The following is a 25581-nucleotide window of genomic DNA, read 5'->3' as shown; positions in this document are numbered from 1 at the left end:
CACTTAGAGGGGGGATTAGGTATAGGCACTTGAGGGGGAGGTTAGGGTTAGGCACTGGGGGAGGTTAGGGTTAGGCACCCCTAAGGGAGAGTTAGGGTTAGGGGAGGGAGGTTAGGTTAGTCTATACTTACCTTAGGGACGATCGGGATTTTCACCCTTGCCGGGCTGCCACTGTCAGAATTTGAACCGCCGGCCATGCGTCCGGCGGTAATACCTACTACACCCATAGGCAGAATATCCAACATCCCGCTCACTTCCTAGTGCAGTGGGCAGATTCTCTGAAAAATCTGCGGGTCCGTAGGGGGGGCGGGGCTAAATGACGCGAATTGGGGCCTAATGACGACTATAGTCTGGCCCCGCCCACCGAAGCTGGGAGCAGCAGGTCCTCTCCGGTGGCTCCCGGAAAGGATTACAAAACAGTAGGTAAGTATGTACTACAGACTATAAGGATCAGGGTCCTGGAGAGAAAGTGATGAAGATTCAAGATCATTATAATATTGTAATAATGTTTATTAGTAGTTTTCGACGCCTGTCATTAGTACCACACTGGGATTAGAGAGTCTGGAAGCTGGCGGTTGGCATTTAGACCGTCAGCTTCCAGACTACATCCTATTAGTAGTAACATGGTTCTGAGGAAAAGAGAAGTAAGAAAAAAAAGAAGTCTGAAAGGGTGGATTGTTCCATAACAAATTATACAGATAGCAAATTAGGGAATGATACTTATTCCAAATAACTTAACATGGATGCTTTAAGAAAATAACACTCTTCAGGCAAATCTGTTTTTGTTTTTTTTTTAGATTCACAACCTCCACAGAAGATAGAATATGGGAGACTAATAAATGGCAGTGTAAGGCCTGGTGAGCTGGACATATTAGTAATTTGTATGAAGAAACAAACACAAAGTGCAGAGGTAAGAAAAAGCGAAAACAAAAATGAAATCCCACCATTCTTAGGAAAATGTATTTTAATTATTTAATTACTTTGTCAGAATATGGACTCATCTGTGCCCTTTGCCTGTCATTAGGTCATATCCCCCCTTGACCCAGGCGGATGTTTATACTAGAGATGAGCAGGTCCGGTTCTCTGAGCAGGATCCGAGTCCGGCTCGGGTTTTCCCGCCTGACCCAGAATCCAAAACGAGGCAAACCGTCATCCTCCCACTGTCAGATTCTCATGGGTTTTGGATTGTATATAAGTCCCTCCCCATGGTGATCGGTGCCATTTCCTCTGTGTGCTCCATCCACTCCAGGGGGGCTGTGTGTCCATGTCAGGGGGTGATGTCCAATCCAGGGGTGTGCTGTCACTGTGCTCTGGCTGTTGTCCAAAACAGGGGTGTGCTGTGCTCTGTCCCAGGGGGGCTGTGTGTCTCATCCAGGGATGCACTGTCACTGTGCTCTGTCCAGGGGGCTGTTGTCCAAAATAGGTGTGTGCTGTGCTATGCCCAGGGGGGTCTGTGTGTCCAATCCAGGGGTGTGCTGTCACTGTGCTCTGCCAGGGGGATGTTGTCCAAAACAGAGGTGTGCTTTGCTCTGTCCAGGGGGGGGGCTGTGTGTCCAATCCAGGGGTGTGCTGTCACTGTGCTCTGCCCAGGGGGATGTTGTCCAAAACAGAGGTGTGCTCTGCTCTCTCCAGGGGGGGGGGTTGTGTGTCCAATCCAGGGGTGTGCTGTCACTATGCTCTGTCCAGGGGGCTGTTGTCCAAAACAGGGGTATGCAGTGCTCTGCCCAGGGGGGCTGTGTGTCAAATCTATGGTTGTGCTGTCTGTCCACGGGCTGTTATAAAAAAACTAACTAAAAGTTTAAAAAAATACGTTTAAAAAAAAGTTAAAAAGATTTTTGTTTTTATGCTGTACCCCAGTGTATCCATATAAACACTGTGTCACTGTATGTTGTACCCCCCTCCCCCTCAGTGTATCCATACAGATGTGCCCTGCTACTTTGTTGCTCATGGCGTGGCATTCAGGCCTCTGAGTCGTGCCATGGAACGTTACGTGATGGCTGGACTTGTGGCGTACCGTGGTATTCTTCAACTAAGGATATGCTATGACATGTAATATGGCACTTAACCGCTAGGTGGCTAGTGCTCCACTTTTGTAATTTGTACTGAGTACCATACTGTTAAATTGGATGGATATCACATTCACGCACTGTATAGTATTTGCATGTTCGCACAACCAATATTTTTAATGTCACATACATACAGTAAGCTCTTGGAATGGGATGCAAATCAGTACACATATTGTACATAACTGTACAGTAGTGAAGTTGCCCGAGTTGTTATCATGGTATAACTGATACTGTAGATTAATGAGATGCACGCACAGCTTTCACTGATCTGGGATGAAAAGGAAGACAATTTTTTTATTATTAAAAACATCAGCGGGTGGGTGGAGTGCACAAGGATGAGGCCTCTCTGTGTGGTTCTTAATATAGCTGGCTTGTGGGCTAGTGGTTAGGTGATCGCTTTGCAACAATGCTGGTCCTGGGTTCGAGCCCTGGAAAAGAATTAAATTTTTTTGGCACTGTCGGCTCTGGACATTATAGTGAAACTACTGTAGTAGTATTGTTGTTTAAAAGGCTGCTTAAAAGTAAGACATTACAAACTGATTGTGAGTTTAAAATGTGCAAACTTGCCATGTAGTGCTATGCCATGGTGCCTGGAAGATCATCACTGTGCATGCCCAGTTGTCTGTATTACTACAGTACTGAATGCTGATGAACTTTCACACTTGTGCCACTCTGCACTGTCCAAGACTTGTACACAATAGTAATTTCATGACTTCAGAAACTGCTACAGTAGTGGGCTCTGTTTGAGAGAGAAGTCTCTGTATTAAAAACTGACTGTGCGTTTAAAGTGCAAACTTGCGTCATTGTCGATGCTGTTCCAGCCTTGGACTCTATAGTGATTTCTCATGACCAGTAACTGGTAGTGGGATCTGTTTGACAAAGAAGTCTCTGTATTACAAACTGACTGTGCATTTAAAGCGCAAAATAGCATCAGTTTCGATGCTGTCCTAGACTTGGATACTATAGTGATTTTAAGAGTTCAGTAACTGCTAGTGGGTTCTGTTTGAGAGAGAGGTCTCTGCATTACAAACTGACTGTGCGTTTGAACCACAAACTTGCGTCACTGTCAGCACGGTTGGTGCTGTGGTGGCTGTCAGCCAGCTTCGAAGGGTTACAAATGGGATCTCTGGTGCATGCCCAGTGGATGGGTTGCAATGGGATCTCTGGTGCATGCCCAGTGGTGGGGTTACAATGATAATGGAATCTGTGGCGCATGCCCAATGGAGCCAAGCCATACATCGCTATGCCATGGCATATGGAAGATCATCACTGCACATGCCCAGTTGTCTGTATTACTACAGTATGCTGTTTAACCTTCACACTTGCGCCACTCTGTGCTGTCCCCCAGACTTGTACACAATAGTAATTTCATGACTTCAGAAACTGCTACAGTAGTGGGCTCTGTTTGAGAGAGAAGTCTCTGTATTACAAACTGACTGTGCGTTTAAAGAGCAAACTTGCATCATTGTCGATGCTGTTCCAGCCTTGGACTCTATAGTGATTTCTCATGACCAGTAACTGGTAGTGGGATCTGTTTAACAGAGAAGTCTCTGTATTACAAACTGACTGTGCGTTTAAAGCGCAAAATAGCATCAATTTCTATGCTGTCCTAGACTTGGACACTATAGTGATTTTATGAGTTCAGTAACCAGTAGTGGGCTCTGTTTGAGAGTGAGGTCTCTGGATTACAAACTGACTGTGTGTTTCAAGTGCAAACTTGCGTCAATGTCAGCACAGTTGGCTCTGTGGTGGCTATCAGTCAGCTTGGAGGGGTTATAAATGGCATCTCTGGTGCATGCCCAGTGGGAGGGTTGCAATGACATTTCTGGCACATGCCCAGTGAGTCGGGAGTCACAGACACTGCATCAGGTCCCTTCCCCCAAAGCAAGCAATAGCCTCTCATTACCATAATAAAGGACGCTTTGTTAATCCATTTACTGTAAACAATCAGCTCTGTCCTTGTGTCCTGAAAAGGCTACGAATAGTGACCATTGCCAAGGACACCATCCCCCATCTGCTATATATAAGAACTGTGACACTGCTGGCCATAACGCAGTGTAATATTAATAAAAATATTGTGACACTGTAGGTCATTCATACCACAGTGTAATCTTAAAAAAGTATTGTGATGCTGCCATCCATACTGCAGCGTAATATACATAAAAGTATTGTGACGCTGTAGTTCATTTATACTGCAATGTAATATTCATACAAGTATTGTGACACTGTCTGTCATTCATACTGCTGCCATGTGTACCGCAGTGTAATATTCATAAAGATATTGTGACGCTGCCATCCGTACCACAGTGTAATATTCATAAAAGTATTGTGATGCTGTAGTTCATTCATACCGCAATGTAATATTCATACAAGTATTGTGACGCTGCCATGCGTGCCGCAGTGTAATATTCATAAAAGTATTGTGAGGCTGTCGGTCATTAAATGTAATAGTCATACAAGTATTGTGAGGTTGTCACTAATTCATACCGCAGTGTAATATTCATAAAAGTGATGTGACACTGTCAATCATTGATACCACAGTGTAATATTCATAAAAGTATTGTGATGCTGTAGGTTCTACCCCAGTGCATTCACATAAGTGTATGACTGTACAGTGTCATTAGTGAACAAAGTTTAAAATAAAGTTGAAGTTAACAAAAATTGACTTGTGTGCTATACCAAACTTCATTCGCGTTTGTTGATATGGAGAACTATCAGTTGAGAGGAGAGCAAGAACCACATACTAGTGCTGGAGCTGCTGCCACCAGTGACGATACTAGTCCATCAACGTCATCTTCTAAAGCCGATGCCCAAGGGCAAGGAGGGCTTGAGTTAGGGCATCTAAAATCAAAGAACCAATATTTTACAGTGGTAAAGAAAAAACAAATTAAAGGGAAAGTTAGCTGCAGAAAGACATAAAATTGGCGATATGCCTTTCACCGCACAAAGTGGCAAGGAAAAGCTAAGGCCTTGGCCATTATTTATGATTATTTATGAACCAACCACATACTCTTCATAGCTTCCATATCTAATTATATCCCCTTTCACAGTCCACACATAACCTCACACATTGTCTTTCTTTTACATCCTCCTAACATTTGATTGACATTCCTGTGTGACTGGATCATGCAGCCCACCAAGAAACTCTGCATTCTGGCTGCACGAAAATGCAATATATAGCACATATAACGGGTGTTTTCAGGGTTTTCACCTCAAATACACTTTGATAAATGGGTCCCTAATGATCGGAGGTAGTTCTGCATCCAGGATAAGGCTAGATGACTCCTCCCTTATCCAGGATTCCTTGAGTGCTAGGGCTACTGCTGATGGGAGTGGATCTTCATCCCAGAAAGGGACCAAGAAAACCACTACTAATAGTAGTTTAAAAAGACAATTGACTGTTAAACAATCCTTTGATAGAGGAAGCAAGTATAACAGCTGTCACCCAGTTGCACAGCGGATCACTAACACCATGACGGCTGTGCTTGTATTAGACAGTGAAATAATAGAAATTGAGGAAGATAGTGTGGAGGACGTGCAAAAGGAGGATGAGAGAAATTATTTGTGTCCTATCTGACACTAATGAGAATGTTGATGATGAGGATGTTGTTTGTATAAATCAGCCACCAGAGACAGCAGTTGTTGCTCGTGATAAAAGCTATTGTCATGCCTGGGCATAAGACCAGAAAAGCCACATCTTGGGTGTGGAATTATTTTAACCCAAATCCTGACAACAGTTTGGAAGGCATTTGTACCATTTGTGAAGCCAAAGTTATCAGCTACCAGCAGTTTGGACCAGTACACGAAATCTACACCACCATCATCAACCTCCTCCTTAATGATTGGAGCTAGTCCTTCCAAAAAATTGTTTTGTGGGGGCCCATACAAACCAAGGACTTCAGCCACAAAAGTGTCAGTCCTTGTCGCTAATTACCCACATAAGAGTGGGTGGGAGGGACAATTCCATCTTGCACCTCTTTTCTTGACATTTTGCACAATTTGGGGCATTGCCATCTGACATTATTATAGTTTATTAAACTGCCATCCTGTCTGCCACTGCTGTGTTGCAATGTTTCATAGATGTCCTATATTTTTTTAAACTGCGTTTGTGCCGCTGCTCTGTCACTTACTATAGCCAGTATACAAATGTAAAGAAAAGAAGACTCTTTGTTGGGGGCAATCAATGTATATATTAAGTATTAAAATGTAACCCCATCATCTCTTTTGTCTTTTGTGACTCTACCTTATCAAGTCAATTTATGTGCTGTACCCTATATCTCCTTCCGCGCTCTAAAGTGTATGATTTAAGTTGGTTCAGTTAGTTTAATGCTGAAAAATAAAGATATTTGATAACTAAGGTATTATACATGCTAAACAAGTCATGTTTGGAGTTGTACTTATGCATATCCTTTTTACAGTATTCCGGTGTTATCGGTGGGGAGATCACATCATACATTCCCGAGTTATGGATCGCAGAGCCTACAAGCAACAAAATGTATATTTTAGAAGCAACTGTTAGGATGCTGCAGGAGGCATGAAGAGGAAGACCCCCAGCTGTTAGAGGCAGGGAGAGTCTGTTTGAACCAGCCTGTTAAATGTGCTGTAACAGATGCTTCACCCCTGGGAACCAATGATATCAGCAACAGACTTCCCTATTGTCCTGTTTATTCTGGGGGGGTATAAATGTGAGTGCACGAACACTGGTTCTGGGTCTTCATGCTGAATGATGAGGGGTCTCTTGCTGATGCCTATCTCTGGGAAGCACCTGCGTATGTATACTGTACTTGGGGTCTGTATAATTTCCTTTTGCGCCTAAATTGTGTCTCTCTCTCTCTCTCTCTGTGTCTCTCTCTCTCTTTGTGTGCCTCTCTCTCTCTGGGTGCCTCTCTCTCTGTGTGTGTCTCTCTCTCTCTGTGTCTTTCTCTCTCTGAGTCTCTCTCTGTGTCTCTCTCTCTCTGTGTCTCTCTCTCTGTGTTTCTCTCTCTCTGTGTCTCTCTCTCTGTGTGTCTCTCTCTCTCTCTGTGTCTCTCTGTCTGTGTCTCTCTGTCTGTGTCTCTCTGTGTGTCTCTCTTTCTCTGTGTCTCTCTGTCTCTCTCTCTGTGTCTCTCATTGTATTTTGAAGTTTAATCATGCATATGTATATCAACTGTACCTTGTAACTTTATGATTTATTTGCGCTTATTGTACACAGATCATAGCGTGTAACTGACTGTACTTTTACTTGAATAATACTTTGTGCTTCGGAACCACATGTTCTGAGTCTGGAGTCTCTATTTCTTGTATGACTGCGTACGCAAATTAGCGTCATCCTTAGAGGTTTATAGGAAGGGTTTTAGAAGGTACAGGCAGTGGTATATAGAGGTTCATTTCAATATCGTAAGATGGGGGCTCATCGAGTGAAGTCACTTACCTGCTCACACGATACATACGTCTATCGATATTTCAGCAAAGGGTGGAGTGGCCACATGCAGGGTTTGCCTGCAACCGCTTTGTGCTGAAAGATCGCTATCCGTTTCCGTGTGAACCAAGGAAGCTGACTAGAATCCAGGGACAAGAGAGGAAAAGTTTGTTTTCCTCTATTGATAGAACCTTACATTTAAAGGGGTGTCGCAGTACTGAGTACGCGGCTAAGTCGCAGGTTTGTGCATAGCAAAGACGCACTTTTGTGTACGCAGTTAAAAAGCCATTATACGGTTGTGTGGTAGTCGCATTCTTTTTTATGTGGCTGGTCGCACAATAGCATATACGTACTTCCGGTTGTGCTGCCATGGTGTTTAAACAAAGCCATTGAGGTTTACATTTTTTTCTATTACCAATATCTGGGTTAACGTGTATTTTTCTGCGCAGGAAAAAAGTGTGTAACAGTGAATATTTGTTGAACAAAGTTAAGGGTATCGTATGATCCTTAAAGGCTAGGTGTAAGGGTTAGTCTAGCCGCTCGGTAAGCAGCTTTACCGTTCTATACACAGTAGCAGGTGTACATGTTGTCTTTGTTGTAGAGAGGTGTGTGAGAGTAGCCGACATATAAACTCTCATAGGTGTGGAAGTCGCCTTACTAAATCTTATCCGGGTGTGGAAGTTGCCTTTTTCAAATCTTATCCAGGTGTGGAAATTGCCTTACTAAATCTTATCCAGGTGTGTGGGCGCCGCCGACTTAAATCGTCCACAGGTAAGTGAAAGTGTCTTGATTGTCTTTCACCGGTCTAAATCTTTATTGAAAAGCATAGGAGTTGTCTCAGAATGGGAGCCACGCAAACAGTAGAGATGTTAGGCAATGATGTGCTGCTAATGGAGGCACCGATCGGATCGGCCCGTCGTATCATGCATACCAAGTACGGTACTTATGCAATAAGGTATTGTGATTTATAGTTTAATATGACGAGGAAAAGTGTTAGACCGTTTCCCAGAATTGGTAGTTTTGATAAGGATGTATTAGAGAATGTCCAGGATCACATCAGTTTGATGCGCTCCCGAGAGAAAAAGGTAAAATATTTTGAATGTTTAAAACTGTGGCAGCATGAAGGGGATGCGTGGCTTAAAAATGTGCAAGCGACGCAAACTAGCGTCGCGAGCGCATTGCAAGAAAATACATCCGCGACGCTAAATTGCAATACGGGCGAGCCGCAAATTGGCTCGCACGTGTGGCAAGGTAGCATTGTGGAGAGTATTGCCAGCAGTTCACGCTCCCCTCCCCCACCTTATGTGGATGGAGGTGCAAGTACAGTTACCAAAAATGCCCATAAAAATGTAACAAGCAACTTGTACCCTCTCTTAAGCAACTATAAAGAAAATGTTCATGATGCGGATGATGAGCCTATTGTAATGTCTGCCATTTCCCATGCTGTGCAGATGATAGATGTTGCATCACCACAATCATGGGTGGTGCCGCCATCTCCATCGGTAACAGCAGGGGAAGTGTTAACACACTCTGCACCAGTAGAGGAAGTTGTTAATACCATACGTAGCAGCAGCAGATTAAACCCCCAGCCAGGTAACCAGGTTAAAGGTAGCAGTGCTACCGGTCTGCATCCCATTCGGACGATAACTGTTCCGAACGGAAATGCAGATGCGAACGGTGTAGTGCCCACGAGGGAAGTAGTAATGCATTGTCCTTGGACAAGAGCAGAACTAAATTCCATCATAAATGATTTCCCCGATCCCAAAAAGGAACTAGCCAAATATCAAAGATATTTGAGAAATTTGGGTAGTTCTCATGAGCCAACTATTAAAGATTGGCATGTGGTGTTAAGGGCCTGTCTACCACGCAATACCGACGTGACAAAATTTATCACGGATTGTGTATTGGATGGTGACGTTCCCTGAACAGACCAAGTAAACCAAGGTAACATTGTAACTCAATTGGGTATATATTTTTCAGTAGTAGTTAACTGGAACAAAATTTTCACCATTAAGCAGAAGGAGAGTGAAACTGCAGAACATTATTGCGATCGGGCTCTGCAGGCTATCACCCAGTACACTGGGATAGAGGATATTAAAGATAGCACTCACCACAGGGGAATGATAGTCACGGTACTCATGGATGGTCTGAAAGATGACTTAAAGACTCGGGTTCAGACCTCACAATCTGGCTGGAGGGGAATCACAATAGATAACCTCATAGAGTCTGCCATAGAACATGCTAAAAATATCACAAAAAAGAGAGAGACCCAGAGCAAAAAACTAATGGCTGTCAGTATCCAAGCTCTGGAAGGAAAGACAATAACATCACAGCCAACCGACACACCTGCGCACACACACACACCTGCACCTGAACAATTACACGTCCTCACCAATCCCACACCACAGCAAACACATCCTTACCCCACATATCATACACAACCACAGGTTCCACAATCATATCCCCCACAATATCCTTACCCTCCCTATCCTTACCCATACCCACCACCTTTCCCTCTTGCTCAAATCCCACAACAATCTTTTCATCCACCCTGTTCAAAATTATGTTTTAACTGTCACCAAGTGGGAAACGTAAGTAAGAACTGCAAAGTGAAGAACACCACACAGGAACACGAGTTTCCCATGGGTTCATAGGTAACCCCAGTATCTTCTCCCAGGCCTTATATGACTGGTTACAATCTTTTCAACCTGCCAATGTATCTGTTCTAATGTAAAATGTGGACGATTTATTGTTGTATTTTAGGTCATGTTTAAATGATATTAAACTGTTGTGCTTAATCTCCCACTCATATGGCACAAGGTTGCTAAGGATAAACGGCAGCCATGCCAGGCTGAGGTCGACTACTTGGAATACTATTCAACCCAGCGGCACAGGCATTATTTAGAGCAGTAGCTATTAATAACAAGATTTAATTGCAGGAACCTCTATGCAGATACTATAGCCCTAGAATTATTAAAAAATGATGGGGGGACTAATTTTTAGGGGTGTGCACCGGCCACTTTTCATGTTTTGTGTTTTGGTTTTGGATCTGGATCTTTCTTCGTGTTTTGGATCTGGATTGGTTTTGCCAAAACCACCCTTCCGTGTTTTGGGTTCTGGGTTTTGTGTTTTGGATCTGTATTTTTTTGAAAAAAAGCATAAAAACAGCTAAAATCACAGAATTTGTAGGTTTTTCTGCTCCTATGCTATTATTAACCTCAATAACCTTAATTTCAACTCATTTCCAGTCTATTCTGAACACCTCACACCTCACAATAGTGTTTTTATGTCCAAAAGGTTGCACCGAGGTAGCTGGATGACTATGCTAAGCGACACGAGTGGGCGGCACAAACACGTGACCCATCTAGGCATGATACTGCAGTGGCAGACAGGATGGCAGTTTGAAAAACTAGGCCCCAAACTGTACATAATTCAAAGAAAAAAAAGAGGTGCAAGATGGAATTGTCCTTGGGCCCTCCCACCCACCCTTATGTTGTATAAACAGGACATGCACACTTTAACAAACCAATCATTTCAGCGCCAGGGTCTGCCACACAACTGTGGCTGAAATGATTGGTTCGTTTGGGCCCCACAAAACAAGCTGGCAATTAATGTGTCCCTGCACAAACTGGCTCTACGGAGGCAAGATGTCATCCTCATCCTCCTCATCCACCGATTCCTCACCCTCTTCAGTGTGTACATCCTCATCCTCACAAAGTATTAACTCGTCCCCACTTGAATCCACCACCACAGGTCCCTCTGTACGTTCTGGAGGCTGGTCTCCCTGGAAGAGCTGATAATTAATTTTGATGAACATCATCTTCTCCACATTCTGTGGAAGCAACCTCCTACGCCTTTCGCTGAAAAGGTTCCCGGCTGCACTAAACACTCTTTCGGAGTACACACTGGAGGGGGGGCAACTCAGGTAAAATAGAGCCAGTTTGTACAGGGGCCTCCAAATTGCCTCTTTTTCCTGCCAGTACAGGTATGGACTGTCTGACATGCCTACTTGGATGCTGTCACCGATGTAATCCTCCACCATTCTGTCAATGGTGACAGTATCATATGCAGCGACCGTAGACATGTCAGAAATTGTTGCCAGGTCCTTCAATCCGGACCAGATGTCCAAACTTGGTCCTGCCTGCCCTGCATCACCACCAGCGGGTTGCTTAGGATACCTAAGTTTTTTCCTGGCAGCCCCAGTTGCGGGAGAAAATGAAGAAGGAGCTGTTGACGTGTCACTTTCCGCTTCAGCTGACAGTGTGTTCACCAGCAGGTCTTTGCACCTCTGCAGGCTTGTGTCGGCCAGAAAGAGAGACACCACATAGGCTTTAAACCTAGGATCGAGCACGGTGGCCAAAATGTAGTGGTCTGATTTCAACAGATTGACCACCCTGGAATCCTGGCAAAGCGAATGAAGGGCTTCATCCACAAGTCCCACATGCCGAGCGGAATCGCTCTGTCTTAGCTCCTCCTTCACTTTCTCCAGCTGCTTCTGCAAAAGCCTGATGAGGGGAATGACCTGACTCAAGCTGGCAGTGTCTGAACTGACTTCACGTGTGGCAAGTTCGAAGGGCTGGAGAACCTTGCACAACACGGAAATCATTCTCCACTGCACTTGAGTCAGGTGCATACCCCCTCCTTTGCCTATGTCATCGGTGGATGTATAAGCTTGAATGGCCTTTTGCTGCTCATCCATCCTTTGAAGCATATAGAGGGTTGAGTTCCACCGCGTCACAACCTCTTACTTCAGGTGATGGCGGGGCAGGTTCAAGAGTGTTTGCTGGTGCTCCAGTCTTCGGCACGCAGTCGCTGAATGGCGAAAAGTGGCCTGAAATTTTTCGGGCCACCCAAGGCGTCTCCTGCATGCCCCTGTCGCTTTTCAGAAAATTCTGCACCACCAAGTTTATTGTGTGAGCAAAACATGGGACGTGCTGGAATTTGCCCAGATGTAATGCCCGCACAATATTGGTGGCGTTGTCAGATATCACAAATCCCCAGGAGAGTCTAAGTGGGGTAAGCCACTGGGCGATGATTTCCCTCAGTTTCTCTAAGAGGTTGTCGGCGGTGTGCCTCTTACTAAAAACCGGTGATACACAGCATAGCCTGCCTTGGAACGAGCTGGTGTTTCTGAGATGCTGTGACTGGTGACGCTGCTGCTGTTGCTGCATAAGGTGATACATCTACCCAGTGGGCTGTCACAGTCATATAGTCCTTAGTCTGCCCTGTTCCACTTGTCCACATGTCCGTGGTTAAGTGGACATTGGGTACAACGGCATTTTTCAGGACACTGAGGACACTTTTTCTGTACAGTCTCGGTATCGCCTGCCTAGTGAAGTGGAATCTAGACGGGATTTGGAACCGGGGACACACTACCTCCAGCAATTGTCTAAATCCCACTGCACTAATGGCAGATACCGGATGCACGTCTAACACCAACATAGCAGTCAAAGCCTCAGTTATACGTTTTGCTTCAGGATGACTGCTGTCGTACTTCATCCTCCTCGCTAAGGACTGTTGGAGGGTCAATTTTTAGTAAAAGTAGTGGTGTTCCTACTTCCTCTCTGGGATGATGAATGACTCCCAGCAGCAGCAACAGCAGCAGCGGCAGCAGGAGGCGTAGCAATGCAGGATCCTCCGGAGGAATCCCGGATAGGAGAGTCAGTCATGCCAGTGACATGGCATGCAGGACTACTTCCGATCCTGACTAAGGAGGAAATTGACGAGGAGGGAGTTGACGGTGTGGTTTGCAGGTGCTTGGATACAACAGGACAACGGGATTTAGGTGTCCCTGGACTGCTTACAGTCTTAGCCAAAGTTTCTGAACTTGACAGTAACTTATTATGAACGCGCTGCAGGTGCCGTATAAGGGAGGATGTTCCTAGGTGGTTAACGTCCCTACCCCTTCTTACTCCACCTTTACATAAGGTACATATGGCAAGACAGTTGTTGTCCGGATTTGGATAGAAATATTGCCAGACCAAAGAGGTGGAATGTTTGGTCCTCTGCCCAGGCATGACCGTGACGGCCTTTTTCATCCCACGGACAACAACTGTCTCCCCCGGAGCCTGATTTAAACAAACCACATCACCATCAGAATCCTCCTCGCCAACTTCCTCCTCAGCGCCAGCTACACCAGTATCCTCATCCTGTTGTACTTCAACAGTGACATCTTCAATTTGCATATCAGCAAGTGGACTGTGGGTGCTCCTTTCAGCACTTGCAGGGGGCGTGCAAATGGTGGAAAGAGCCACCTCTTTACGTCTAGTGCTGGGAAGGTCAGGCATCACAACCACCACCACACTTGGACTCTCCTTGGGGATTTGTGATATCTACTTAGAAAGCACAGTTCTTCGCTGTGCTTTAGCCAGCTTAACTCTTTTGATTTTTTTAGTGGGAGGAGGGCTTCCATCGTCATGTGAAGCTGAACCACTAGTCATGAACATACTAGGGATCGACCTTAGCCGTTCCTTGCCACTCCATGTCGTAAATGGCATATTGGCAAGTTTACGTTTCTCTTCAGCTGATTTAAATGTTTTTTTCAAGGTCATTTTCCTGAACTTTGTCATTTGGGATTGTATGTGCCTTCTTTTATGACATTGGGCATCGGCCTTGGCAGACGACGTTGATGGCATGTTATCGTCTATGTCATGACTAGTGGCAGCAGCTTCAGCACTAGGAGGAAGTGGTTCTTGATCTTTCACTATTTTATTTTTATCTGAGAAAGTTTGGTCCTCCATTTATGTTATATCGATTTGATATATACGTGCGGCTAAACACAGAAAATATTTTTTTATTTTTGCTGGAGAGTAGTGCACTTTGAGGGTTACACCAGCCTTTAAGAAATGAGCCAGCCGGCTCTTTACTTATGGGACACAGGCGCACGCTTGGCGCTGCTCCTTTGTTGATGCACGTGCGGCTACTGCGCACACAATTCACAAACACAGAAAATAAATTTTTTTTTGGTTTGGACTGGAGTGTACTTTGGGGGTTACAGCACCCTTTAATGGTCAAGCCAGCCGGCTCTTTACTTATGACACAGGCGCACGCTTGGCACTACTTTGTTGATGCACGTGCGGCTACTGCGCACACAATTCACATACACACAAAAAATATTATTTATTTAGTTTGAACTGGAGTGTACTTTGGGGGTTACAGCACCCTTTAACGGTCAAGCCAGCCGGCCCTTTACTTATGACACAGGCGCACGCTTGGCACTACTTTGTTGATGCACGTGCGGCTACTGCGCACACAATTCACAAACACACAAAAAATATTATTTTTTTGGTTTGAACCGGAGTGTACTTTGGGGGTTACAGCACCCTTTAACGGTCAAGCCAGCCGGCCCTTTACTTATGACACATGCGCACGCTTGGCACTACTTTGTTGATGCACGTGCGGCTACTGCGCACACAATTCACAAACACAGAAAATATATTTTTTTTTGGTTTGGACTGGAGTGTACTTTGGGGGTTACAGCACCCTTTAACGGTCAAGCCAGCCGGCCCTTTACATATGACACAGGCGCACGCTTGGCACTACTTTGTTGATGCACGTGCGGCTACTGCGCACACAATTCACAAACACAGAAAATATATATTTTTTTGGTTTGGACTGGAGTGTACTTTGGGGGTTACAGCACCCTTTAATGGTCAAGCCAGCCGGCCCTTTACTTATGACACAGGCGCACGCTTGGCACTACTTTGTTGATGCACGTGTGGCTACTGCGCACACAATTCTCAAACACAGAAAATATATTTTTTTTTGGTTTGGACTGGAGTGTACTTTGGGGGTTACAGCACCCTTTAACGGTCAAGCCAGCCGGCCCTTTACTTATGACACAGGCGCACGCTTGGCACTACTTTGTTGATGCACGTGTGGCTACTGCGCACACAATTCACAAACACAGAAAATATATTTTTTTTTGGTTTGGACTGGAGTGTACTTTGGGGGTTACAGCACCCTTTAACGGTCAAGCCAGCCGGCCCTTTACTTATGACACAGGCGCACGCTTGGCACTACTTTGTTGATGCACGTGTGGCTACTGCGCACACAATTCACAAACACAGAAAATATATATTTTTTTGGTTTGAACTGGAGTGTACTTTGGGGGTTACAGCACCCTTTAACAGTCAAGCCAGCCGGCCCTTTACTTATGACACAGGCGCACGCTTGGCACTACTTTGTTGATGCACGTGCGGCTACTGCACACACAATTCACAAACACAGAAAATAATTTTTTTTTTGGTTTGGACTGGAGTGTACTTTTTGGGTTACAGCACCCTTTAACGGTCAAGCCAGCCGGCCCTTTACTTATGACACAGGCGTACGCTTGGCACTACTTTGTTGATGCACGTGTGGCTACTGCGCACACAATTCACAAACACAGAAAATATATATTTTTTTGGTTTCGACTGGAGTGTACTTTGGGGGTTACAGCACCCTTTAACGGTCAAGCCAGCCGGCCCTTTACTTATGACACAGGCGCACGCTTGGCACTACTTTGTTGATGCACGTGTGGCTACTGCGCACACAATTCACAAACACAGAAAATATATTTTTTTTTGGTTTGGACTGGAGTGTACTTTGGGGGTTACAGCACCCTTTAACGGTCAAGCCAGCCGGCCCTTTACTTATGACACAGGCGCACGCTTGGCACTACTTTGTTGATGCACGTGCGGCTACTGCGCACACAATTCACAAACACAGAAAATATTTTTTTTTTTGGTTTGGACTGGAGTGTACTTTGGGGGTTACAGCACCCTTTAACGGTCAAGCCAGCTGGCCCTTTACTTATGACACAGGCGCACGCTTGGCACTACTTTGTTGATGCACGTGTGGCTACTGCGCACACAATTCACACACACAGAAAATAATTTTTTTTTTGGTTTGGACTGGAGTGTACTTTGGGGGTTACAGCACCCTTTAACGGTCAAGCCAGCCGGTCCTTTACTTATGACACAGGCGCACGCTTGGCACTACTTTGTTGATTCACGTGCGGCTACTGCGCACACAATTCACAAACACAGAAAATATATTTTTTTTTGGTTTGGACTGGAGTGTACTTTGGGGGTTACAGCACCCTTTAACGGTCAAGCCAGCCGGCCCTTTACTTATGACACAGGCACACGCTTGGCAATACTTTGTTGATGTACGTGCGGCTACTGCGCACACAATTCACAAACACAGAAAATATATTTTTTTTTGGTTTGGACTGGAGTGTACTTTGGGGGTTACAGCACCCTTTAACGGTCAAGCCAGCCAGCCCTTTACTTATGACACAGGTGCACGCTTGGCACTACTTTGTTGATGCACGTGCGGCTACTGCGCACACAATTCACAAACACAGAAAATATATTATTTTTTTAGCACTTGGGGGGAGCACCCCTGATGGACAGAGCACCCCCTGGACAACACTACAGCACCCCTTTAGGACTGGGACACTGCACAGGACTTTGGAGTGGACACAGCCCCTATGGAGAACTGACTGCACAACACAGTCCAGCCAACCCCTATGGACTTTGATGTAGTGGACACAGCCCCTATTAACAACAGCAGCACAGCACAACACAGCCAGCCCCTATGGACTTTGAAGTAGTGGACAACAGCAGCACTACACTACACTACACTACACAGCCCAGCCAGCCCTAACTCCCACCCTCCCTCTTCACTGTCCACAGCCGAGTGAGAAAATGGCGCCGACACGGGTACCTTATATAGGATCCAAAACCCGCGAGACTCGAAAGGCGGGATGATGACGTTTTGCCTCGATTTCAGATCCGAGTCAGGCGGGAAAAGTCAAGCCTGACTCGGATCGGCCTCGGATCGGGGGGGCTCGGGGGAGTTCGGATTTCAGAAATCCGAACCCGCTCACCCCTACTTATTTTACAGGTGACGTTTCCAAGAACATGTGAAAGGTGATGGGTAACAACACTAAGATTATCCCAGACTGTCTTTTCCTTTATTTGCCCCCCTTGGAGATACTGTTCAAACAGGCAGCCTCATGTGAAAATATGATAATGAGTTTACTGTGCAGGGTCTCACGAAGATGAATGAGAATAACCAAAATTGAAAGTGTTATTAACTAATATGTCTAATGCAAACTGTCATGATGTCAAATCTGGAGAATTTGTTATGATCCAAATTTTTTTTAGCTCAGGTTGTTTGACTGATCGGTGGAAAGTTCCGTATCTGATGATACTACATCCACAAAGGGTGGCCGGGGAAGATACGTGGGTCCATTCCACTCACTATAGGGAGGTTAACCAACCGGTGGAGATACAAAGCAGAGACAAGGCCGATAACGTGGACCTGTCGATTGCGAGCTTGTGCCGGAAGGATTAAAAAGGTGACGGTGAGATATCTGAGCTAAAGAAATGTGTAGATCAGTGCTTCCAGCAATGGAGTGGTCTGCTGTGGTCATCCTAGTTCTTTTTCTTTCCAGAGTTTTTGTCATGATGATCTGTTTGGGGGTACTCAGTGTCTGTGATGGGGGACCGATAAAGGAGATGTGAGCTGATGGTGGAGCTGATGGAGTGGAGTCAGGAGGAGGAGTGCAATGCCAATCAGGGGAGTGTCTGACCAATTTTAGTATTGTAATTGTTATGTTATTTGGGAAAAATACTTCCAGAAGTTATGACCCTCACACATGTTGAAATGCTGGGTATACATAAAAACACACCGTCACCCTATCTTCACACACAATATGAACACAGAGGCAAAAGAAATATGATGCATCCGGTGTGTTCCTATTGTGTTGAAGTGTGGAAAATGTAAAAACAGAGTAAAACGAAAGAATCAAATTATGATAGTGGCAAGTATGAATACCGAGGTAAATACAGAACTGCATTACAACCCTGAGCTAGGAAATACCATCATTTAATGTATTATATTTAGCCATGCATAAAAAATTGTATTATTGAAATGTTATTTTTTTTTTTTTTTTAAACACCCCAAATAATGTAAAGTCTAAATTCCCCTTCAAGACTGCTTTTATAAGACTGGTGCATTCCCACACCTTTCACATGATCTTCCAAGATCCGCGGTGTGCGTATAATAGTAGTTTTATATCCCCACCCAGAGACACATTATTGATGGACTAAGAACCACCTTGTGCCATCCCATGATAACACTAAATAATGTGTAAATGTAAGCCTAAATTAAATTCTAATAGCAGATTGTGATAGCATGTTGTTTGCTATCAAAGGGTGGACTGTCGAAACTGAATAATTGGCTGAGACAAGATCAGTTTAAAATTGAAGCATGCGCGACGCCATCTTGCAAATGACAGCTAGACTCCAGCTTAGAAACAAGAATCTGCAAGACGCCATTTTGTGACCAGCGTCATTTCAAGTTACAACTCAGGAGCTAAGAACAGATGGCAATGTTTTCGTTAATCTACCAAGGGCAACTGGAAGAACAAGCTTTCTGAGTAAGAGTAAATAGAATAGACAATGGGTATTTTTACATACAAATTGGGAATGATGCAGATAAAGTATAGTTGTGGCAATTGTAATATAATCCAGGCATTGATCTACACAATTGGATTTGTCTGAATCCTAGACAGGATGGCCCCAACTTCACAGCTTGATTCACAGTTCACACAAGAGTCTGGGAGAACAAAAGAGGGTTTTTCCTTTGAACACAGGACAGGTGGGGGCCTGCTGACAGAGGGCATGGAACTACAATGCTCAGCAATCCACACTGCTGAATGTTCACTTCGTGTATGAGAAATTATGCACTCAAATCTCACCCATTAATAACTAGCGTCCTTATATCAAACCCCGAATACCCACACATTACATATTCACACATAAGGTTCAATAAGCTCTAAAGTGTATGATTTAAGTTGGTTCAGTTAGTTTAAATGCTGAAAAATAAAGATATTTGTTAACTAAGGTATTATACATGCTAAACAAGTCATGTTTGGAGTTGTACTTATGCGTATCCTTTTTACAGTATTCCGGTGTTATCGGTGGGGAGATCGCATCATACATTCCCGAGTTATGGATCGCAGAGCCTACAAGCAACAAAATGTATATTTTAGAAGCAACTGTTAGGATGCTGCAGGAGGCATGAAGAGGAAGACCCCAGCTGTTAGAGGCAGGGAGAGTCTGTTTGAACCAGCCTGTTAAATATGCTGTAACAGATGCTTCACCCCTGGGAACCAATGATATCAGCAACAGACTTCCCTATTGTCCTGTTTATTCTGTGTCTCTATCTCTCTCTGTGTGTCTCTCTCTCTCTCTGTGTGCCTCTCTCTCTCTCTCTGTGTCTCTCTCTGTGTCTTTCTCTCTCTGTGTCTTTCTCTCTCTGTGTCTCTCTGTGTTTCTCTCTGTCTCTCTCTCTCTCTCTCTCTGTGTGTCTCTCTCTCTGTGTCTCTCTGTCTCTCTCTGTGTGTCTCTCTCTTTCTCTCTCTCTGTGTCTCTCTCTCTATCTGTGTCTCTCTCTCTGTCTGTGTATCTCTCTGTCTCTCTCTGTGTGAGGCTCTCTCTCTCTCTGTGTGTGTGTGTGTCTCTCTCTCTGTGTGTCTCTGTGTCTCTCTGTCTGGGGCTCTCTGTCTGGGTCTCTCTGTGTGTCTCTCTGTCTCTGTGTCTCTCTGTCTCTCTCTCTGTGTCTCTCATTGTATTTTGAAGTTTAATCATGCATATGTATATCAACTGTACCTTGTGACTTTATGATTTATTTGCGCTTATTGTACACAGATCATAGCGTGTAACTGACTGTACTTTTACTTGAATAATACTTTGTGCTTCGGAACCACATGTTCTGAGTCTGGAGTCTCTATTTCTTGTATGACTGCGTACGCAAATTAGCGTCATCCTTAGAGGTTTATAGGAAGGATTTTACAGGAAGGTACAGGCAGGGGTATATAGAGGTTCATTTCAATATCGTCAATACTGTCACAATTTGATATATTTTGCAATTTACCATTGATTGGGTTTCTGTGCTATAAGTTTTTACTACTATTACTGACATTGCAATATCTAACTTGCCAATCCTTATAGGTGACAATCTATCGTTAACGCTTCAATGCTAAGGAAAGGGATGTATAAAATGTATCTTTAATAATAGAGTTATCTGATTACTATGTCTCAGGAAGTATATTATTCAATCACATGCAAGAATCTTTATAATGTTTTAATCAACTGATACTATTAAGGTGATGCTATCTATCTAATTTACCTTAACTGTATTTAAACTATTGGAATACGTTACCTTACCATTGCATTTCCTTACTTGCATTATGATATGACAGGTTGTTCTTCTTCCTAACATTATTCTGTACACCTAGGATCAACTTAAGCGGGAAAATACTGTACTTTTATGTGTGTATGCCGTCCTTCTAGGAGGGTTTTTTCCGATATATAGTAAAAGATACCATTGTATCTATCTATGTATCAATTGGTACCTAAACAGACTTAATTTTTTGGTCTTTTATATATCGTTATTATGCTGATTTATTTACTCATTATTGAGTGTATAAACACTCTTTAGGCAGGTACCGTCGGAATAATACTAATGGATTAGTCCTTTGTTTTTTCAATATTCGCCTTCATTCAGACTTACTTATGAATGTATGTTTTGTATGTTTTCCTTTATTTGGCTACCATTGTCTATATCTATATATTATTGTTGTTGTTTTTTGTGTGTGAACCTACATTTTAGTCTCAGACTTATTAAAAGTTACATTTTAATACTTAATATATACATTGAGTGCCCCCAACAAAGAGTCTTCTTTTCTTTACATTTGTATACTAGTTTGTTATGACTCTGGGGAGCACCGCCAACTCCAAAATGTACTAACCTAAGTTTGGTGTTACAACTCCTATTAGTTGGTTTTCTGAACTATATTACCACACCTTTCCCATATCAATAGTGACATTTTAGGGTGGTAATTAACTTTATATCTAAACCCCCTTTTAGATCTGTCCTGTGCAAACTCCTACCAACGTAACCTTTGTTCAATGCTTACTATAGCCAGCCAGCTCGCGGCAGCCTTTGTCCTATATTGGTGAAAAATAGTGAAAACAATACTGTGAGCTGTGAGGTGGTTAAAAATGCCTAGAAATGCCTGAAAATGATTGTTATTAAGGTTAATACTACTGTAGGAACAAATACAGGTCCAAATTTAAGCTGTTTTTATAATTCTTTCACCAAAACCAAAACCAAAGCAGGGCGGTTTTGCAAAACCAAATCCAGATCCAAAACCTTTAAGGAGATACAGATCCAAAACACGGGGGTCGACGCACATCTCTAGTTTATACCTGGCATGGTACCCTGACACTTTTTTTTTTTCATAAAAGTTTTTTTTTTAAATTTAGTAGAGAAAAATAAATGAGGATACAGAATGTAGAAAAGGGGGAAAAGAGGGAAGCCAGACATATCACATATCACAAAACAAAATATCACTGGTCAGCTTACAAACATTTGATTCATAGACATTAAAGAGAACTTTTAATACACATAAAAGTAATTAGAAACAGGATACTAAAGGAATGATGAGTAGAACTACCCCGAGTCTGAATGAGGTGAGCAGAGAACACCTAAATCAACAGGAACACTATAAATGGTGGAATGACCTTGTTTTTCCCTATATTCTCCCCTTTGAAACCATTTCATATGGATGGAGTTAGCAGAGGAGGAAAATTTGCTATCCAATGTTTCAAAAACATAGTGCTTATGAACCTTGTTTTCTATCATTGGGATGTTGGGCATGGAAGCAGTCTTCCACCCCTGGTCAATTACAGCCTTCGTAGCTATTAGAATATGTCCCATGAGGTATCTCTCACCACGGGATAATGTCCCAAAATAAACATGAAATAAAGCGGTTAGGGGCTCTGCAGGAATGGTTGTTCCAACTATATTACTTATCATGGAAAACACCGCATTCCATAGGGGTCGAAGCAGGGGACATGACCAGAAAACATGGAGAATGTCTCCAACCCAACCACAGTTTCGCCAACAATATTGGGAGGCAGAGGGCCAGATTTTATTTTGCCTCTCAGGTGTAAAATATGCTCTCTGAACTAGCTTGAAATACATTTCTGAATGGTTAATACATTTGGATACTGTAAAACCAGAACAAAAAATAATATTCAAATCATCTTCAGAAAGATCTACAGCTAAATCTCTCTCAAATTTGATCTGGCATGGTAATTTCCCCTTTTTATTTATTCTTATCTGACACTGATACCACCAAGAGATACCTCTTTTATGATTAGGAGATCAGAAACTAAGCCAAAGCAACGCTGGGAAGGCAGGTTTCTTAATTGGAGAAGGGAGGCTTTGCAACCAATGTCTCAGCTGTAAGTATTTATCAAAGTCCTGCTTCATTAGTTCAAATTGAGTTTGAAGAAACACAAATGTAGCAAGACCATTTTCTGTGAATACGTCACTCAATGAGGAAAGGCCCGCCCCAACCCATGAACCTAAATACAAATCAGGAATCAAATTAGTTATCGATTGGAGAGACAGATTAGGAGAAGGCAAGGAAATTTCTTCATCTAAAGAAACATATGAATGCCAGCACATTATTGTAGTCTGAACTGCTTTACAGAATCCCACTCTGAAGGAAATTTCAGAGGGGCGCAACCAGAAAAAATCAGAATGAGAGAGGGGATGCATAAATTCCCTTTCAATAAGTACCCAGGGTTTGGGGGAGTCAATTATGAACCAATCTCTGGCCTGACTAAGAAGCTGAATGATAGCGTTCCAAGTCTGGGAAGGCTAGTCCTCGAAGAGCCTTGGAGAGAGTGAGAGTGCTACTTGCTATTTTGGGTCTATTACCCTTCCAGATATATTTAGTAAGTATTTAATAAAATGTATTACATATAGATTTAGATAGGGGGTCTAAGGATAGTACAAAATAAGTACATAAGTTTCGGGGGAAGCACCATTTTTGCAGCCGCAATCCGTCCCAGCCAGGGTACCTCATGTAGCATCCATTCCTTAGTTTAAGTTTCATAGGCTTTCAATAATAGCCCAAAATTACATTCAATGAGATCATGATCTCTAGCTAAAAGCACTCCCAGGTATTAAAGTGACTTAGATTTCCATATATATATGTAGGTCTCCTTCAACTTATCCAAAAGTGCATTCGGGATGTTAAAGGGAAGGGCCTCTGTCTTAGTGGTGTCAAAGTTGAATAATTGAGTGAGACAAGTTGAGTTTAAAATTTAATCGCAGTGACGCCATCTTGCGAATGGCCACAAGACTCCATTTTGGAAATTATATCACAAGACACCATTTTGTGTGGTCAGCATTAATTCAAGTTATAACCCATTAACTAAGAACAGATGGCAATGTTTTTGTTAACACCAAGGGCAACGGGAAAAACCAGCTTTCTAAGTAGAAGTAAATAAGAAGAGACAATGGGTATTTTTACATACAAATTGGGAATCCCGGGATGCAGATAAAGTATAGTTGTGGCAATTGTAATATAATATCTACACAATTGGATTTGCCTGAGTTCTAGACAAGATGGCTCTAAATCCCATAGTTTGAGGTGATAATACATTTCACACAAGAGTCTGTGAGAACAAAAGAGGTTTTGTTTTCCTTTGAACACAGCAGGTGGGGGCCTGCTGACAGAGGGCATGTGGAATTACAACCCTCAGCCATCCACACTGCTGGATGTTCACTTCGTGTATGAGAGATTATGCACTTAAATCTCACCCATTAATAACTAGCGTCCTTATATTAAACCCCGAATACCCACACACTACATATTCGCACACAAGGTTCCATTAGCATCAAAATGTATGATTCAATAAGGTTCAGTTAGTTTAAATGCTAAGAAATAAAGATATTTGTTAACTAAGGAATTATACAAGATAAACATGTCATTCTTGGAGTTGTTCTGACGCATACTCTTTCCACAGTTTTCCGGTGCTATCGGTGAGGAGATCGCATTATGCATTCTCGAGTTATGGACCGCAGAACCTACAAGCAACCAAAATGTATATTTTAGATTCAACTGTTAGGATGTTACAGGAGGCATTACCAGAAAGACCCCGGCTGTTAGAGGCAGGGAAAGTCTATTTGAAACAACCTGTTAAATGTGTCATTACATATGCTCCTCCTCTGGGAACCAATGAGATCAGCAGGAAGATTCCCCTTTGTCCTGTTTCAGTCTGGGGGGGAATAAATACATGTGTCCAAACACTGGTTTGCCAGTTCATGCTGAATTTTGGGTGAACTGAGGATATCTAGTCAGAAGTCTATCTCTGGGTCCGGAGGCGCAGCGTATGTATAACCGTACTTGGTCTGTATTATTTCCTTTTACGCCTAACTTGTGTATGTATAGATTGCGTGTAACTTACTGTACTTTTACCTGAATAATACTTGTGCGTTGGAACCACAAGATTCCACTCGTGCCTTTATTTGCGGTCATACTGCGTACGCAATTAGCGTTGTCTTAGAGGTTTTTAGGCAGGGTTTTGTCTTAGAGGTTTTTAGGCAGGGTTTTGTCTTAGAGGTTCTAGGCAGGTGAATCTTAGAGGTTTATAGGAAGGAATATATTAAAAGGTTTATTTACAAATTTAACAGTGGTGTTTAGTATGTAATATGACACTGCTGTATATTGATCCAAAACAGCATGTAGTGCTGGAAGAGACTCTTCTGGATGAAGTAAACATAATAAGATATCGTCTGCAAATAAGCTTATCTTATGGGAGGAGCCCCCAACCCTGACACATTTTTTGATCCTTGGTGTCACACATCTGGTGTTACTGGGTCCAGCTGTGTCATGTCATTGCCAATCAAATGTGGCATTCCTGAGATCTAGGCTGGCAAATCTTCACATGGGACTGGCAAATCCCTCCTGGTAGTACCCGTGGTATGGGTGCCACCATCTTGGATTTGTTCATATAACTACAGTACATTGGCCTACCGGATTTCTGCAGCCACGCTCACATCATCTGTCTGACATATTTAAACCTCCTCTGCCGGTATGTTCATCGCCAGAACAACACTCTTTTCCCCATGATAATTATACTGGCGCCTGGCTGCAGCGGCTTCCAGCTCCTGTCCAGTCCCTGTTACCTGCCATTATTACCAAGTGTATTCTGTTATTGTTTTCTGCTATTGCTTCAGTCTCCACTGCTCTGCATTCTG

At 43.3% G+C, this 25581-nt stretch overlaps 1 long non-coding RNA gene across 1 annotated transcript in view; it reads left to right on the top strand.

The window, feature by feature from the left end:
- Positions 1-24746, top strand: part of LOC148519556 (uncharacterized) — a 79566-nt gene extending 54820 nt beyond the window's left edge. Inside the window, exons 2-3 of the long non-coding RNA XR_015878937.1 lie at positions 798-910; positions 24348-24746. This is a non-coding gene — a long non-coding RNA (uncharacterized LOC148519556). The remainder of the gene's footprint in view (positions 1-797; positions 911-24347) is intronic.
- The last annotated feature ends 835 nt before the right edge of the window (positions 24747-25581 follow it).

The sequence above is a fragment of the Taudactylus pleione genome, unplaced genomic scaffold (genome assembly GCF_031769625.1).
Source record: "Taudactylus pleione unplaced genomic scaffold, aTauple2 ptg000189l, whole genome shotgun sequence".
In the NCBI taxonomy this organism is placed as follows: Eukaryota; Metazoa; Chordata; class Amphibia; order Anura; family Myobatrachidae; genus Taudactylus; species Taudactylus pleione.
Note: the sequence above shows the minus strand (reverse complement) of the source record. Positions and strands in the feature narration are given on the sequence as shown.